Raw genomic sequence first — 13908 nt, 5'->3', positions numbered from 1 at the left:
TGGTGTGTGGGATCCTTACTGGACCAACCCCAGCCGTAACGCAAATCTTAGCTTTGTCTCATTCGACCCCTAACTCGACCCAAGGAGCTACTGCAAACTCTTAGCCTAACACTAGCCCTAAATGAAAGACGCCTATTGTCCTCACATGTGGGATTTTGTTCTCGCTGCTAGTGCATACGAAACTTGGTTCCGACGTGTCCAGGAGTGGGAGAATTACCAGGGACCTTGCAATCTCGTGCCTGGGGGTTTCTAAGCTGGGCATAGGAGCTCCACTGGATGGAGCCAAGTGTCTTGAACTGAGTTTTTGTGATGCAGCAGGAAAAGGCGCTGCAAAAAGGAGCAACTACCAAGGCAAAGAGATGTGCATTCATTAGGGCATCGTGTCGGCAGATTTGTGGCCCTGCCAAGCACGTGTTTATTGACAGGATCGTGAACGCATGTCCGTTTTCAGTGAACAGTGATTTATGCTTTACCCTTTTTTGGTGAAAACGCACACGAGTCAGATGTGTGCTTTCAGTCTGGGTGTTCAGAAAAGCAAGAATTCATAAACACATGCCATTCCCTGGCTCCCAATTGTCCTGTCTGTACACGTGGCATGAAGATAAAAAAGAAACAGCTATTGGCAGCGGTGGGATTCGAACCCACGCCTCCAAAGAGACTGGAGCCTAAATCCAGCGCCTTAGACCGCTCGGCCACGCTACCCTGCTGGTACTGAAACGAGAGCCTCTGAGACCTGTATTTTTTTAGGGATTGGCTGGTTTGGCCATTAATTCAAAATCAAAGCAAAGCATGAACTTGGATTGAATTCTAGCACTGGCTGTGCAAAGCCCGAACTGAACAATAAAGCACACTTGTCAGCCTGAAATTGAAATGTCACCTTTCGGGAGTGCTCTGTTCAACAGCAGTCTGGTAGCCTAGTGGTCAATGTCAGCACCCCTCCATCCAGCAGTCTTGAGTTCAATTCCCGGTGAGGGAGGTCAGATCTTTTCTAGGTTTTTTTTGGTTCTAAAAATGTTTGGGAAGCGAAGGTTCAGGAACATTGCCGGTAGGGAGAGTAAGCTCTTTAAAGGCATGCAATGAGATGTGTTTTTCTTTATTTCTGCATATTTCTGTAGCTAGCTGCATTCTTTCAGTCAACATCCCGCCCCATTTAGTGCTCACGTTTTTAAAGAAGTCCACCATTAGCCCGCAGTGTAAGCCTACCCGGGGCCTCCGCCGATGGTCCATGGTGTGTGGGATCCTTACTGGACCAACCCCAGCCGTAACGCAAATCTTAGCTTTGTCTCATTCGACCCCTAACTCGACCCAAGGAGCTACTGCAAACTCTTAGCCTAACACTAGCCCTAAATGAAAGACGCCTATTGTCCTCACATGTGGGATTTTGTTCTCGCTGCTAGTGCATACGAAACTTGGTTCCGACGTGTCCAGGAGTGGGAGAATTACCAGGGACCTTGCAATCTCGTGCCTGGGGGTTTCTAAGCTGGGCATAGGAGCTCCACTGGATGGAGCCAAGTGTCTTGAACTGAGTTTTTGTGATGCAGCAGGAAAAGGCGCTGCAAAAAGGAGCAACTACCAAGGCAAAGAGATGTGCATTCATTAGGGCATCGTGTCGGCAGATTTGTGGCCCTGCCAAGCACGTGTTTATTGACAGGATCGTGAACGCATGTCCGTTTTCAGTGAACAGTGATTTATGCTTTACCCTTTTTTGGTGAAAACGCACACGAGTCAGATGTGTGCTTTCAGTCTGGGTGTTCAGAAAAGCAAGAATTCATAAACACATGCCATTCCCTGGCTCCCAATTGTCCTGTCTGTACACGTGGCATGAAGATAAAAAAGAAACAGCTATTGGCAGCGGTGGGATTCGAACCCACGCCTCCAAAGAGACTGGAGCCTAAATCCAGCGCCTTAGACCGCTCGGCCACGCTACCCTGCTGGTACTGAAACGAGAGCCTCTGAGACCTGTATTTTTTTAGGGATTGGCTGGTTTGGCCATTAATTCAAAATCAAAGCAAAGCATGAACTTGGATTGAATTCTAGCACTGGCTGTGCAAAGCCCGAACTGAACAATAAAGCACACTTGTCAGCCTGAAATTGAAATGTCACCTTTCGGGAGTGCTCTGTTCAACAGCAGTCTGGTAGCCTAGTGGTCAATGTCAGCACCCCTCCATCCAGCAGTCTTGAGTTCAATTCCCGGTGAGGGAGGTCAGATCTTTTCTAGGTTTTTTTTGGTTCTAAAAATGTTTGGGAAGCGAAGGTTCAGGAACATTGCCGGTAGGGAGAGTAAGCTCTTTAAAGGCATGCAATGAGATGTGTTTTTCTTTATTTCTGCATATTTCTGTAGCTAGCTGCATTCTTTCAGTCAACATCCCGCCCCATTTAGTGCTCACGTTTTTAAAGAAGTCCACCATTAGCCCGCAGTGTAAGCCTACCCGGGGCCTCCGCCGATGGTCCATGGTGTGTGGGATCCTTACTGGACCAACCCCAGCCGTAACGCAAATCTTAGCTTTGTCTCATTCGACCCCTAACTCGACCCAAGGAGCTACTGCAAACTCTTAGCCTAACACTAGCCCTAAATGAAAGACGCCTATTGTCCTCACATGTGGGATTTTGTTCTCGCTGCTAGTGCATACGAAACTTGGTTCCGACGTGTCCAGGAGTGGGAGAATTACCAGGGACCTTGCAATCTCGTGCCTGGGGGTTTCTAAGCTGGGCATAGGAGCTCCACTGGATGGAGCCAAGTGTCTTGAACTGAGTTTTTGTGATGCAGCAGGAAAAGGCGCTGCAAAAAGGAGCAACTACCAAGGCAAAGAGATGTGCATTCATTAGGGCATCGTGTCGGCAGATTTGTGGCCCTGCCAAGCACGTGTTTATTGACAGGATCGTGAACGCATGTCCGTTTTCAGTGAACAGTGATTTATGCTTTACCCTTTTTTGGTGAAAACGCACACGAGTCAGATGTGTGCTTTCAGTCTGGGTGTTCAGAAAAGCAAGAATTCATAAACACATGCCATTCCCTGGCTCCCAATTGTCCTGTCTGTACACGTGGCATGAAGATAAAAAAGAAACAGCTATTGGCAGCGGTGGGATTCGAACCCACGCCTCCAAAGAGACTGGAGCCTAAATCCAGCGCCTTAGACCGCTCGGCCACGCTACCCTGCTGGTACTGAAACGAGAGCCTCTGAGACCTGTATTTTTTTAGGGATTGGCTGGTTTGGCCATTAATTCAAAATCAAAGCAAAGCATGAACTTGGATTGAATTCTAGCACTGGCTCTGCAAAGCCCGAACTGAACAATAAAGCACACTTGTCAGCCTGAAATTGAAATGTCACCTTTCGGGAGTGCTCTGTTCAACAGCAGTCTGGTAGCCTAGTGGTCAATGTCAGCACCCCTCCATCCAGCAGTCTTGAGTTCAATTCCCGGTGAGGGAGGTCAGATCTTTTCTAGGTTTTTTTTGGTTCTAAAAATGTTTGGGAAGCGAAGGTTCAGGAACATTGCCGGTAGGGAGAGTAAGCTCTTTAAAGGCATGCAATGAGATGTGTTTTTCTTTATTTCTGCATATTTCTGTAGCTAGCTGCATTCTTTCAGTCAACATCCCGCCCCATTTAGTGCTCACGTTTTTAAAGAAGTCCACCATTAGCCCGCAGTGTAAGCCTACCCGGGGCCTCCGCCGATGGTCCATGGTGTGTGGGATCCTTACTGGACCAACCCCAGCCGTAACGCAAATCTTAGCTTTGTCTCATTCGACCCCTAACTCGACCCAAGGAGCTACTGCAAACTCTTAGCCTAACACTAGCCCTAAATGAAAGACGCCTATTGTCCTCACATGTGGGATTTTGTTCTCGCTGCTAGTGCATACGAAACTTGGTTCCGACGTGTCCAGGAGTGGGAGAATTACCAGGGACCTTGCAATCTCGTGCCTGGGGGTTTCTAAGCTGGGCATAGGAGCTCCACTGGATGGAGCCAAGTGTCTTGAACTGAGTTTTTGTGATGCAGCAGGAAAAGGCGCTGCAAAAAGGAGCAACTACCAAGGCAAAGAGATGTGCATTCATTAGGGCATCGTGTCGGCAGATTTGTGGCCCTGCCAAGCACGTGTTTATTGACAGGATCGTGAACGCATGTCCGTTTTCAGTGAACAGTGATTTATGCTTTACCCTTTTTTGGTGAAAACGCACACGAGTCAGATGTGTGCTTTCAGTCTGGGTGTTCAGAAAAGCAAGAATTCATAAACACATGCCATTCCCTGGCTCCCAATTGTCCTGTCTGTACACGTGGCATGAAGATAAAAAAGAAACAGCTATTGGCAGCGGTGGGATTCGAACCCACGCCTCCAAAGAGACTGGAGCCTAAATCCAGCGCCTTAGACCGCTCGGCCACGCTACCCTGCTGGTACTGAAACGAGAGCCTCTGAGACCTGTATTTTTTTAGGGATTGGCTGGTTTGGCCATTAATTCAAAATCAAAGCAAAGCATGAACTTGGATTGAATTCTAGCACTGGCTGTGCAAAGCCCGAACTGAACAATAAAGCACACTTGTCAGCCTGAAATTGAAATGTCACCTTTCGGGAGTGCTCTGTTCAACAGCAGTCTGGTAGCCTAGTGGTCAATGTCAGCACCTCTCCATCCAGCAGTCTTGAGTTCAATTCCCGGTGAGGGAGGTCAGATCTTTTCTAGGTTTTTTTTGGTTCTAAAAATGTTTGGGAAGCGAAGGTTCAGGAACATTGCCGGTAGGGAGAGTAAGCTCTTTAAAGGCATGCAATGAGATGTGTTTTTCTTTATTTCTGCATATTTCTGTAGCTAGCTGCATTCTTTCAGTCAACATCCCGCCCCATTTAGTGCTCACGTTTTTAAAGAAGTCCACCATTAGCCCGCAGTGTAAGCCTACCCGGGGCCTCCGCCGATGGTCCATGGTGTGTGGGATCCTTACTGGACCAACCCCAGCCGTAACGCAAATCTTAGCTTTGTCTCATTCGACCCCTAACTCGACCCAAGGAGCTACTGCAAACTCTTAGCCTAACACTAGCCCTAAATGAAAGACGCCTATTGTCCTCACATGTGGGATTTTGTTCTCGCTGCTAGTGCATACGAAACTTGGTTCCGACGTGTCCAGGAGTGGGAGAATTACCAGGGACCTTGCAATCTCGTGCCTGGGGGTTTCTAAGCTGGGCATAGGAGCTCCACTGGATGGAGCCAAGTGTCTTGAACTGAGTTTTTGTGATGCAGCAGGAAAAGGCGCTGCAAAAAGGAGCAACTACCAAGGCAAAGAGATGTGCATTCATTAGGGCATCGTGTCGGCAGATTTGTGGCCCTGCCAAGCACGTGTTTATTGACAGGATCGTGAACGCATGTCCGTTTTCAGTGAACAGTGATTTATGCTTTACCCTTTTTTGGTGAAAACGCACACGAGTCAGATGTGTGCTTTCAGTCTGGGTGTTCAGAAAAGCAAGAATTCATAAACACATGCCATTCCCTGGCTCCCAATTGTCCTGTCTGTACACGTGGCATGAAGATAAAAAAGAAACAGCTATTGGCAGCGGTGGGATTCGAACCCACGCCTCCAAAGAGACTGGAGCCTAAATCCAGCGCCTTAGACCGCTCGGCCACGCTACCCTGCTGGTACTGAAACGAGAGCCTCTGAGACCTGTATTTTTTTAGGGATTGGCTGGTTTGGCCATTAATTCAAAATCAAAGCAAAGCATGAACTTGGATTGAATTCTAGCACTGGCTCTGCAAAGCCCGAACTGAACAATAAAGCACACTTGTCAGCCTGAAATTGAAATGTCACCTTTCGGGAGTGCTCTGTTCAACAGCAGTCTGGTAGCCTAGTGGTCAATGTCAGCACCCCTCCATCCAGCAGTCTTGAGTTCAATTCCCGGTGAGGGAGGTCAGATCTTTTCTAGGTTTTTTTTGGTTCTAAAAATGTTTGGGAAGCGAAGGTTCAGGAACATTGCCGGTAGGGAGAGTAAGCTCTTTAAAGGCATGCAATGAGATGTGTTTTTCTTTATTTCTGCATATTTCTGTAGCTAGCTGCATTCTTTCAGTCAACATCCCGCCCCATTTAGTGCTCACGTTTTTAAAGAAGTCCACCATTAGCCCGCAGTGTAAGCCTACCCGGGGCCTCCGCCGATGGTCCATGGTGTGTGGGATCCTTACTGGACCAACCCCAGCCGTAACGCAAATCTTAGCTTTGTCTCATTCGACCCCTAACTCGACCCAAGGAGCTACTGCAAACTCTTAGCCTAACACTAGCCCTAAATGAAAGACGCCTATTGTCCTCACATGTGGGATTTTGTTCTCGCTGCTAGTGCATACGAAACTTGGTTCCGACGTGTCCAGGAGTGGGAGAATTACCAGGGACCTTGCAATCTCGTGCCTGGGGGTTTCTAAGCTGGGCATAGGAGCTCCACTGGATGGAGCCAAGTGTCTTGAACTGAGTTTTTGTGATGCAGCAGGAAAAGGCGCTGCAAAAAGGAGCAACTACCAAGGCAAAGAGATGTGCATTCATTAGGGCATCGTGTCGGCAGATTTGTGGCCCTGCCAAGCACGTGTTTATTGACAGGATCGTGAACGCATGTCCGTTTTCAGTGAACAGTGATTTATGCTTTACCCTTTTTTGGTGAAAACGCACACGAGTCAGATGTGTGCTTTCAGTCTGGGTGTTCAGAAAAGCAAGAATTCATAAACACATGCCATTCCCTGGCTCCCAATTGTCCTGTCTGTACACGTGGCATGAAGATAAAAAAGAAACAGCTATTGGCAGCGGTGGGATTCGAACCCACGCCTCCAAAGAGACTGGAGCCTAAATCCAGCGCCTTAGACCGCTCGGCCACGCTACCCTGCTGGTACTGAAACGAGAGCCTCTGAGACCTGTATTTTTTTAGGGATTGGCTGGTTTGGCCATTAATTCAAAATCAAAGCAAAGCATGAACTTGGATTGAATTCTAGCACTGGCTGTGCAAAGCCCGAACTGAACAATAAAGCACACTTGTCAGCCTGAAATTGAAATGTCACCTTTCGGGAGTGCTCTGTTCAACAGCAGTCTGGTAGCCTAGTGGTCAATGTCAGCACCCCTCCATCCAGCAGTCTTGAGTTCAATTCCCGGTGAGGGAGGTCAGATCTTTTCTAGGTTTTTTTTGGTTCTAAAAATGTTTGGGAAGCGAAGGTTCAGGAACATTGCCGGTAGGGAGAGTAAGCTCTTTAAAGGCATGCAATGAGATGTGTTTTTCTTTATTTCTGCATATTTCTGTAGCTAGCTGCATTCTTTCAGTCAACATCCCGCCCCATTTAGTGCTCACGTTTTTAAAGAAGTCCACCATTAGCCCGCAGTGTAAGCCTACCCGGGGCCTCCGCCGATGGTCCATGGTGTGTGGGATCCTTACTGGACCAACCCCAGCCGTAACGCAAATCTTAGCTTTGTCTCATTCGACCCCTAACTCGACCCAAGGAGCTACTGCAAACTCTTAGCCTAACACTAGCCCTAAATGAAAGACGCCTATTGTCCTCACATGTGGGATTTTGTTCTCGCTGCTAGTGCATACGAAACTTGGTTCCGACGTGTCCAGGAGTGGGAGAATTACCAGGGACCTTGCAATCTCGTGCCTGGGGGTTTCTAAGCTGGGCATAGGAGCTCCACTGGATGGAGCCAAGTGTCTTGAACTGAGTTTTTGTGATGCAGCAGGAAAAGGCGCTGCAAAAAGGAGCAACTACCAAGGCAAAGAGATGTGCATTCATTAGGGCATCGTGTCGGCAGATTTGTGGCCCTGCCAAGCACGTGTTTATTGACAGGATCGTGAACGCATGTCCGTTTTCAGTGAACAGTGATTTATGCTTTACCCTTTTTTGGTGAAAACGCACACGAGTCAGATGTGTGCTTTCAGTCTGGGTGTTCAGAAAAGCAAGAATTCATAAACACATGCCATTCCCTGGCTCCCAATTGTCCTGTCTGTACACGTGGCATGAAGATAAAAAAGAAACAGCTATTGGCAGCGGTGGGATTCGAACCCACGCCTCCAAAGAGACTGGAGCCTAAATCCAGCGCCTTAGACCGCTCGGCCACGCTACCCTGCTGGTACTGAAACGAGAGCCTCTGAGACCTGTATTTTTTTAGGGATTGGCTGGTTTGGCCATTAATTCAAAATCAAAGCAAAGCATGAACTTGGATTGAATTCTAGCACTGGCTGTGCAAAGCCCGAACTGAACAATAAAGCACACTTGTCAGCCTGAAATTGAAATGTCACCTTTCGGGAGTGCTCTGTTCAACAGCAGTCTGGTAGCCTAGTGGTCAATGTCAGCACCCCTCCATCCAGCAGTCTTGAGTTCAATTCCCGGTGAGGGAGGTCAGATCTTTTCTAGGTTTTTTTTGGTTCTAAAAATGTTTGGGAAGCGAAGGTTCAGGAACATTGCCGGTAGGGAGAGTAAGCTCTTTAAAGGCATGCAATGAGATGTGTTTTTCTTTATTTCTGCATATTTCTGTAGCTAGCTGCATTCTTTCAGTCAACATCCCGCCCCATTTAGTGCTCACGTTTTTAAAGAAGTCCACCATTAGCCCGCAGTGTAAGCCTACCCGGGGCCTCCGCCGATGGTCCATGGTGTGTGGGATCCTTACTGGACCAACCCCAGCCGTAACGCAAATCTTAGCTTTGTCTCATTCGACCCCTAACTCGACCCAAGGAGCTACTGCAAACTCTTAGCCTAACACTAGCCCTAAATGAAAGACGCCTATTGTCCTCACATGTGGGATTTTGTTCTCGCTGCTAGTGCATACGAAACTTGGTTCCGACGTGTCCAGGAGTGGGAGAATTACCAGGGACCTTGCAATCTCGTGCCTGGGGGTTTCTAAGCTGGGCATAGGAGCTCCACTGGATGGAGCCAAGTGTCTTGAACTGAGTTTTTGTGATGCAGCAGGAAAAGGCGCTGCAAAAAGGAGCAACTACCAAGGCAAAGAGATGTGCATTCATTAGGGCATCGTGTCGGCAGATTTGTGGCCCTGCCAAGCACGTGTTTATTGACAGGATCGTGAACGCATGTCCGTTTTCAGTGAACAGTGATTTATGCTTTACCCTTTTTTGGTGAAAACGCACACGAGTCAGATGTGTGCTTTCAGTCTGGGTGTTCAGAAAAGCAAGAATTCATAAACACATGCCATTCCCTGGCTCCCAATTGTCCTGTCTGTACACGTGGCATGAAGATAAAAAAGAAACAGCTATTGGCAGCGGTGGGATTCGAACCCACGCCTCCAAAGAGACTGGAGCCTAAATCCAGCGCCTTAGACCGCTCGGCCACGCTACCCTGCTGGTACTGAAACGAGAGCCTCTGAGACCTGTATTTTTTTAGGGATTGGCTGGTTTGGCCATTAATTCAAAATCAAAGCAAAGCATGAACTTGGATTGAATTCTAGCACTGGCTCTGCAAAGCCCGAACTGAACAATAAAGCACACTTGTCAGCCTGAAATTGAAATGTCACCTTTCGGGAGTGCTCTGTTCAACAGCAGTCTGGTAGCCTAGTGGTCAATGTCAGCACCCCTCCATCCAGCAGTCTTGAGTTCAATTCCCGGTGAGGGAGGTCAGATCTTTTCTAGGTTTTTTTTGGTTCTAAAAATGTTTGGGAAGCGAAGGTTCAGGAACATTGCCGGTAGGGAGAGTAAGCTCTTTAAAGGCATGCAATGAGATGTGTTTTTCTTTATTTCTGCATATTTCTGTAGCTAGCTGCATTCTTTCAGTCAACATCCCGCCCCATTTAGTGCTCACGTTTTTAAAGAAGTCCACCATTAGCCCGCAGTGTAAGCCTACCCGGGGCCTCCGCCGATGGTCCATGGTGTGTGGGATCCTTACTGGACCAACCCCAGCCGTAACGCAAATCTTAGCTTTGTCTCATTCGACCCCTAACTCGACCCAAGGAGCTACTGCAAACTCTTAGCCTAACACTAGCCCTAAATGAAAGACGCCTATTGTCCTCACATGTGGGATTTTGTTCTCGCTGCTAGTGCATACGAAACTTGGTTCCGACGTGTCCAGGAGTGGGAGAATTACCAGGGACCTTGCAATCTCGTGCCTGGGGGTTTCTAAGCTGGGCATAGGAGCTCCACTGGATGGAGCCAAGTGTCTTGAACTGAGTTTTTGTGATGCAGCAGGAAAAGGCGCTGCAAAAAGGAGCAACTACCAAGGCAAAGAGATGTGCATTCATTAGGGCATCGTGTCGGCAGATTTGTGGCCCTGCCAAGCACGTGTTTATTGACAGGATCGTGAACGCATGTCCGTTTTCAGTGAACAGTGATTTATGCTTTACCCTTTTTTGGTGAAAACGCACACGAGTCAGATGTGTGCTTTCAGTCTGGGTGTTCAGAAAAGCAAGAATTCATAAACACATGCCATTCCCTGGCTCCCAATTGTCCTGTCTGTACACGTGGCATGAAGATAAAAAAGAAACAGCTATTGGCAGCGGTGGGATTCGAACCCACGCCTCCAAAGAGACTGGAGCCTAAATCCAGCGCCTTAGACCGCTCGGCCACGCTACCCTGCTGGTACTGAAACGAGAGCCTCTGAGACCTGTATTTTTTTAGGGATTGGCTGGTTTGGCCATTAATTCAAAATCAAAGCAAAGCATGAACTTGGATTGAATTCTAGCACTGGCTGTGCAAAGCCCGAACTGAACAATAAAGCACACTTGTCAGCCTGAAATTGAAATGTCACCTTTCGGGAGTGCTCTGTTCAACAGCAGTCTGGTAGCCTAGTGGTCAATGTCAGCACCTCTCCATCCAGCAGTCTTGAGTTCAATTCCCGGTGAGGGAGGTCAGATCTTTTCTAGGTTTTTTTTGGTTCTAAAAATGTTTGGGAAGCGAAGGTTCAGGAACATTGCCGGTAGGGAGAGTAAGCTCTTTAAAGGCATGCAATGAGATGTGTTTTTCTTTATTTCTGCATATTTCTGTAGCTAGCTGCATTCTTTCAGTCAACATCCCGCCCCATTTAGTGCTCACGTTTTTAAAGAAGTCCACCATTAGCCCGCAGTGTAAGCCTACCCGGGGCCTCCGCCGATGGTCCATGGTGTGTGGGATCCTTACTGGACCAACCCCAGCCGTAACGCAAATCTTAGCTTTGTCTCATTCGACCCCTAACTCGACCCAAGGAGCTACTGCAAACTCTTAGCCTAACACTAGCCCTAAATGAAAGACGCCTATTGTCCTCACATGTGGGATTTTGTTCTCGCTGCTAGTGCATACGAAACTTGGTTCCGACGTGTCCAGGAGTGGGAGAATTACCAGGGACCTTGCAATCTCGTGCCTGGGGGTTTCTAAGCTGGGCATAGGAGCTCCACTGGATGGAGCCAAGTGTCTTGAACTGAGTTTTTGTGATGCAGCAGGAAAAGGCGCTGCAAAAAGGAGCAACTACCAAGGCAAAGAGATGTGCATTCATTAGGGCATCGTGTCGGCAGATTTGTGGCCCTGCCAAGCACGTGTTTATTGACAGGATCGTGAACGCATGTCCGTTTTCAGTGAACAGTGATTTATGCTTTACCCTTTTTTGGTGAAAACGCACACGAGTCAGATGTGTGCTTTCAGTCTGGGTGTTCAGAAAAGCAAGAATTCATAAACACATGCCATTCCCTGGCTCCCAATTGTCCTGTCTGTACACGTGGCATGAAGATAAAAAAGAAACAGCTATTGGCAGCGGTGGGATTCGAACCCACGCCTCCAAAGAGACTGGAGCCTAAATCCAGCGCCTTAGACCGCTCGGCCACGCTACCCTGCTGGTACTGAAACGAGAGCCTCTGAGACCTGTATTTTTTTAGGGATTGGCTGGTTTGGCCATTAATTCAAAATCAAAGCAAAGCATGAACTTGGATTGAATTCTAGCACTGGCTGTGCAAAGCCCGAACTGAACAATAAAGCACACTTGTCAGCCTGAAATTGAAATGTCACCTTTCGGGAGTGCTCTGTTCAACAGCAGTCTGGTAGCCTAGTGGTCAATGTCAGCACCCCTCCATCCAGCAGTCTTGAGTTCAATTCCCGGTGAGGGAGGTCAGATCTTTTCTAGGTTTTTTTTGGTTCTAAAAATGTTTGGGAAGCGAAGGTTCAGGAACATTGCCGGTAGGGAGAGTAAGCTCTTTAAAGGCATGCAATGAGATGTGTTTTTCTTTATTTCTGCATATTTCTGTAGCTAGCTGCATTCTTTCAGTCAACATCCCGCCCCATTTAGTGCTCACGTTTTTAAAGAAGTCCACCATTAGCCCGCAGTGTAAGCCTACCCGGGGCCTCCGCCGATGGTCCATGGTGTGTGGGATCCTTACTGGACCAACCCCAGCCGTAACGCAAATCTTAGCTTTGTCTCATTCGACCCCTAACTCGACCCAAGGAGCTACTGCAAACTCTTAGCCTAACACTAGCCCTAAATGAAAGACGCCTATTGTCCTCACATGTGGGATTTTGTTCTCGCTGCTAGTGCATACGAAACTTGGTTCCGACGTGTCCAGGAGTGGGAGAATTACCAGGGACCTTGCAATCTCGTGCCTGGGGGTTTCTAAGCTGGGCATAGGAGCTCCACTGGATGGAGCCAAGTGTCTTGAACTGAGTTTTTGTGATGCAGCAGGAAAAGGCGCTGCAAAAAGGAGCAACTACCAAGGCAAAGAGATGTGCATTCATTAGGGCATCGTGTCGGCAGATTTGTGGCCCTGCCAAGCACGTGTTTATTGACAGGATCGTGAACGCATGTCCGTTTTCAGTGAACAGTGATTTATGCTTTACCCTTTTTTGGTGAAAACGCACACGAGTCAGATGTGTGCTTTCAGTCTGGGTGTTCAGAAAAGCAAGAATTCATAAACACATGCCATTCCCTGGCTCCCAATTGTCCTGTCTGTACACGTGGCATGAAGATAAAAAAGAAACAGCTATTGGCAGCGGTGGGATTCGAACCCACGCCTCCAAAGAGACTGGAGCCTAAATCCAGCGCCTTAGACCGCTCGGCCACGCTACCCTGCTGGTACTGAAACGAGAGCCTCTGAGACCTGTATTTTTTTAGGGATTGGCTGGTTTGGCCATTAATTCAAAATCAAAGCAAAGCATGAACTTGGATTGAATTCTAGCACTGGCTCTGCAAAGCCCGAACTGAACAATAAAGCACACTTGTCAGCCTGAAATTGAAATGTCACCTTTCGGGAGTGCTCTGTTCAACAGCAGTCTGGTAGCCTAGTGGTCAATGTCAGCACCCCTCCATCCAGCAGTCTTGAGTTCAATTCCCGGTGAGGGAGGTCAGATCTTTTCTAGGTTTTTTTTGGTTCTAAAAATGTTTGGGAAGCGAAGGTTCAGGAACATTGCCGGTAGGGAGAGTAAGCTCTTTAAAGGCATGCAATGAGATGTGTTTTTCTTTATTTCTGCATATTTCTGTAGCTAGCTGCATTCTTTCAGTCAACATCCCGCCCCATTTAGTGCTCACGTTTTTAAAGAAGTCCACCATTAGCCCGCAGTGTAAGCCTACCCGGGGCCTCCGCCGATGGTCCATGGTGTGTGGGATCCTTACTGGACCAACCCCAGCCGTAACGCAAATCTTAGCTTTGTCTCATTCGACCCCTAACTCGACCCAAGGAGCTACTGCAAACTCTTAGCCTAACACTAGCCCTAAATGAAAGACGCCTATTGTCCTCACATGTGGGATTTTGTTCTCGCTGCTAGTGCATACGAAACTTGGTTCCGACGTGTCCAGGAGTGGGAGAATTACCAGGGACCTTGCAATCTCGTGCCTGGGGGTTTCTAAGCTGGGCATAGGAGCTCCACTGGATGGAGCCAAGTGTCTTGAACTGAGTTTTTGTGATGCAGCAGGAAAAGGCTCTGCAAAAAGGAGCAACTACCAAGGCAAAGAGATGTGCATTCATTAGGGCATCGTGTCGGCAGATTTGTGGCCCTGCCCTGAACGTGTTTATTGA

At 48.0% G+C, this 13908-nt stretch overlaps 11 non-coding genes across 11 annotated transcripts; all 11 read right to left on the bottom strand.

Moving 5' to 3' along the window:
* Window positions 1–620: 620 nt before the first annotated feature.
* TRNAL-UAG (transfer RNA leucine (anticodon UAG)) lies at window positions 621–702 on the bottom strand. Its single transcript has one exon. It is a non-coding gene; the product is annotated as a tRNA-Leu (tRNA).
* A 1144-nt stretch (window positions 703–1846) lies between these two features.
* Window positions 1847–1928, bottom strand: TRNAL-UAG (transfer RNA leucine (anticodon UAG)). The gene has a single exon. It is a non-coding gene; the product is annotated as a tRNA-Leu (tRNA).
* Window positions 1929–3072: 1144 nt separating this feature from the next.
* On the bottom strand, window positions 3073–3154 carry TRNAL-UAG (transfer RNA leucine (anticodon UAG)). Its single transcript has one exon. It is a non-coding gene; the product is annotated as a tRNA-Leu (tRNA).
* A 1144-nt stretch (window positions 3155–4298) lies between these two features.
* On the bottom strand, window positions 4299–4380 carry TRNAL-UAG (transfer RNA leucine (anticodon UAG)). Its single transcript has one exon. It is a non-coding gene; the product is annotated as a tRNA-Leu (tRNA).
* A 1144-nt stretch (window positions 4381–5524) lies between these two features.
* On the bottom strand, window positions 5525–5606 carry TRNAL-UAG (transfer RNA leucine (anticodon UAG)). The gene has a single exon. It is a non-coding gene; the product is annotated as a tRNA-Leu (tRNA).
* Window positions 5607–6750: 1144 nt separating this feature from the next.
* TRNAL-UAG (transfer RNA leucine (anticodon UAG)) lies at window positions 6751–6832 on the bottom strand. The gene has a single exon. It is a non-coding gene; the product is annotated as a tRNA-Leu (tRNA).
* A 1144-nt stretch (window positions 6833–7976) lies between these two features.
* TRNAL-UAG (transfer RNA leucine (anticodon UAG)) lies at window positions 7977–8058 on the bottom strand. Its single transcript has one exon. It is a non-coding gene; the product is annotated as a tRNA-Leu (tRNA).
* A 1144-nt stretch (window positions 8059–9202) lies between these two features.
* On the bottom strand, window positions 9203–9284 carry TRNAL-UAG (transfer RNA leucine (anticodon UAG)). The gene has a single exon. It is a non-coding gene; the product is annotated as a tRNA-Leu (tRNA).
* Window positions 9285–10428: 1144 nt separating this feature from the next.
* On the bottom strand, window positions 10429–10510 carry TRNAL-UAG (transfer RNA leucine (anticodon UAG)). Its single transcript has one exon. It is a non-coding gene; the product is annotated as a tRNA-Leu (tRNA).
* Window positions 10511–11654: 1144 nt separating this feature from the next.
* Window positions 11655–11736, bottom strand: TRNAL-UAG (transfer RNA leucine (anticodon UAG)). Its single transcript has one exon. It is a non-coding gene; the product is annotated as a tRNA-Leu (tRNA).
* Window positions 11737–12880: 1144 nt separating this feature from the next.
* On the bottom strand, window positions 12881–12962 carry TRNAL-UAG (transfer RNA leucine (anticodon UAG)). Its single transcript has one exon. It is a non-coding gene; the product is annotated as a tRNA-Leu (tRNA).
* Between the last annotated feature and the right edge of the window lie 946 nt (window positions 12963–13908).

The sequence above is a fragment of the Ambystoma mexicanum genome, chromosome 1p (assembly GCF_040938575.1).
Source record: "Ambystoma mexicanum isolate Mex_15411 chromosome 1p, UKY_AmexF1_1, whole genome shotgun sequence".
Taxonomy (NCBI): Eukaryota; Metazoa; Chordata; class Amphibia; order Caudata; family Ambystomatidae; genus Ambystoma; species Ambystoma mexicanum.
This window is presented reverse-complemented; position numbering and strand designations above follow the sequence as displayed.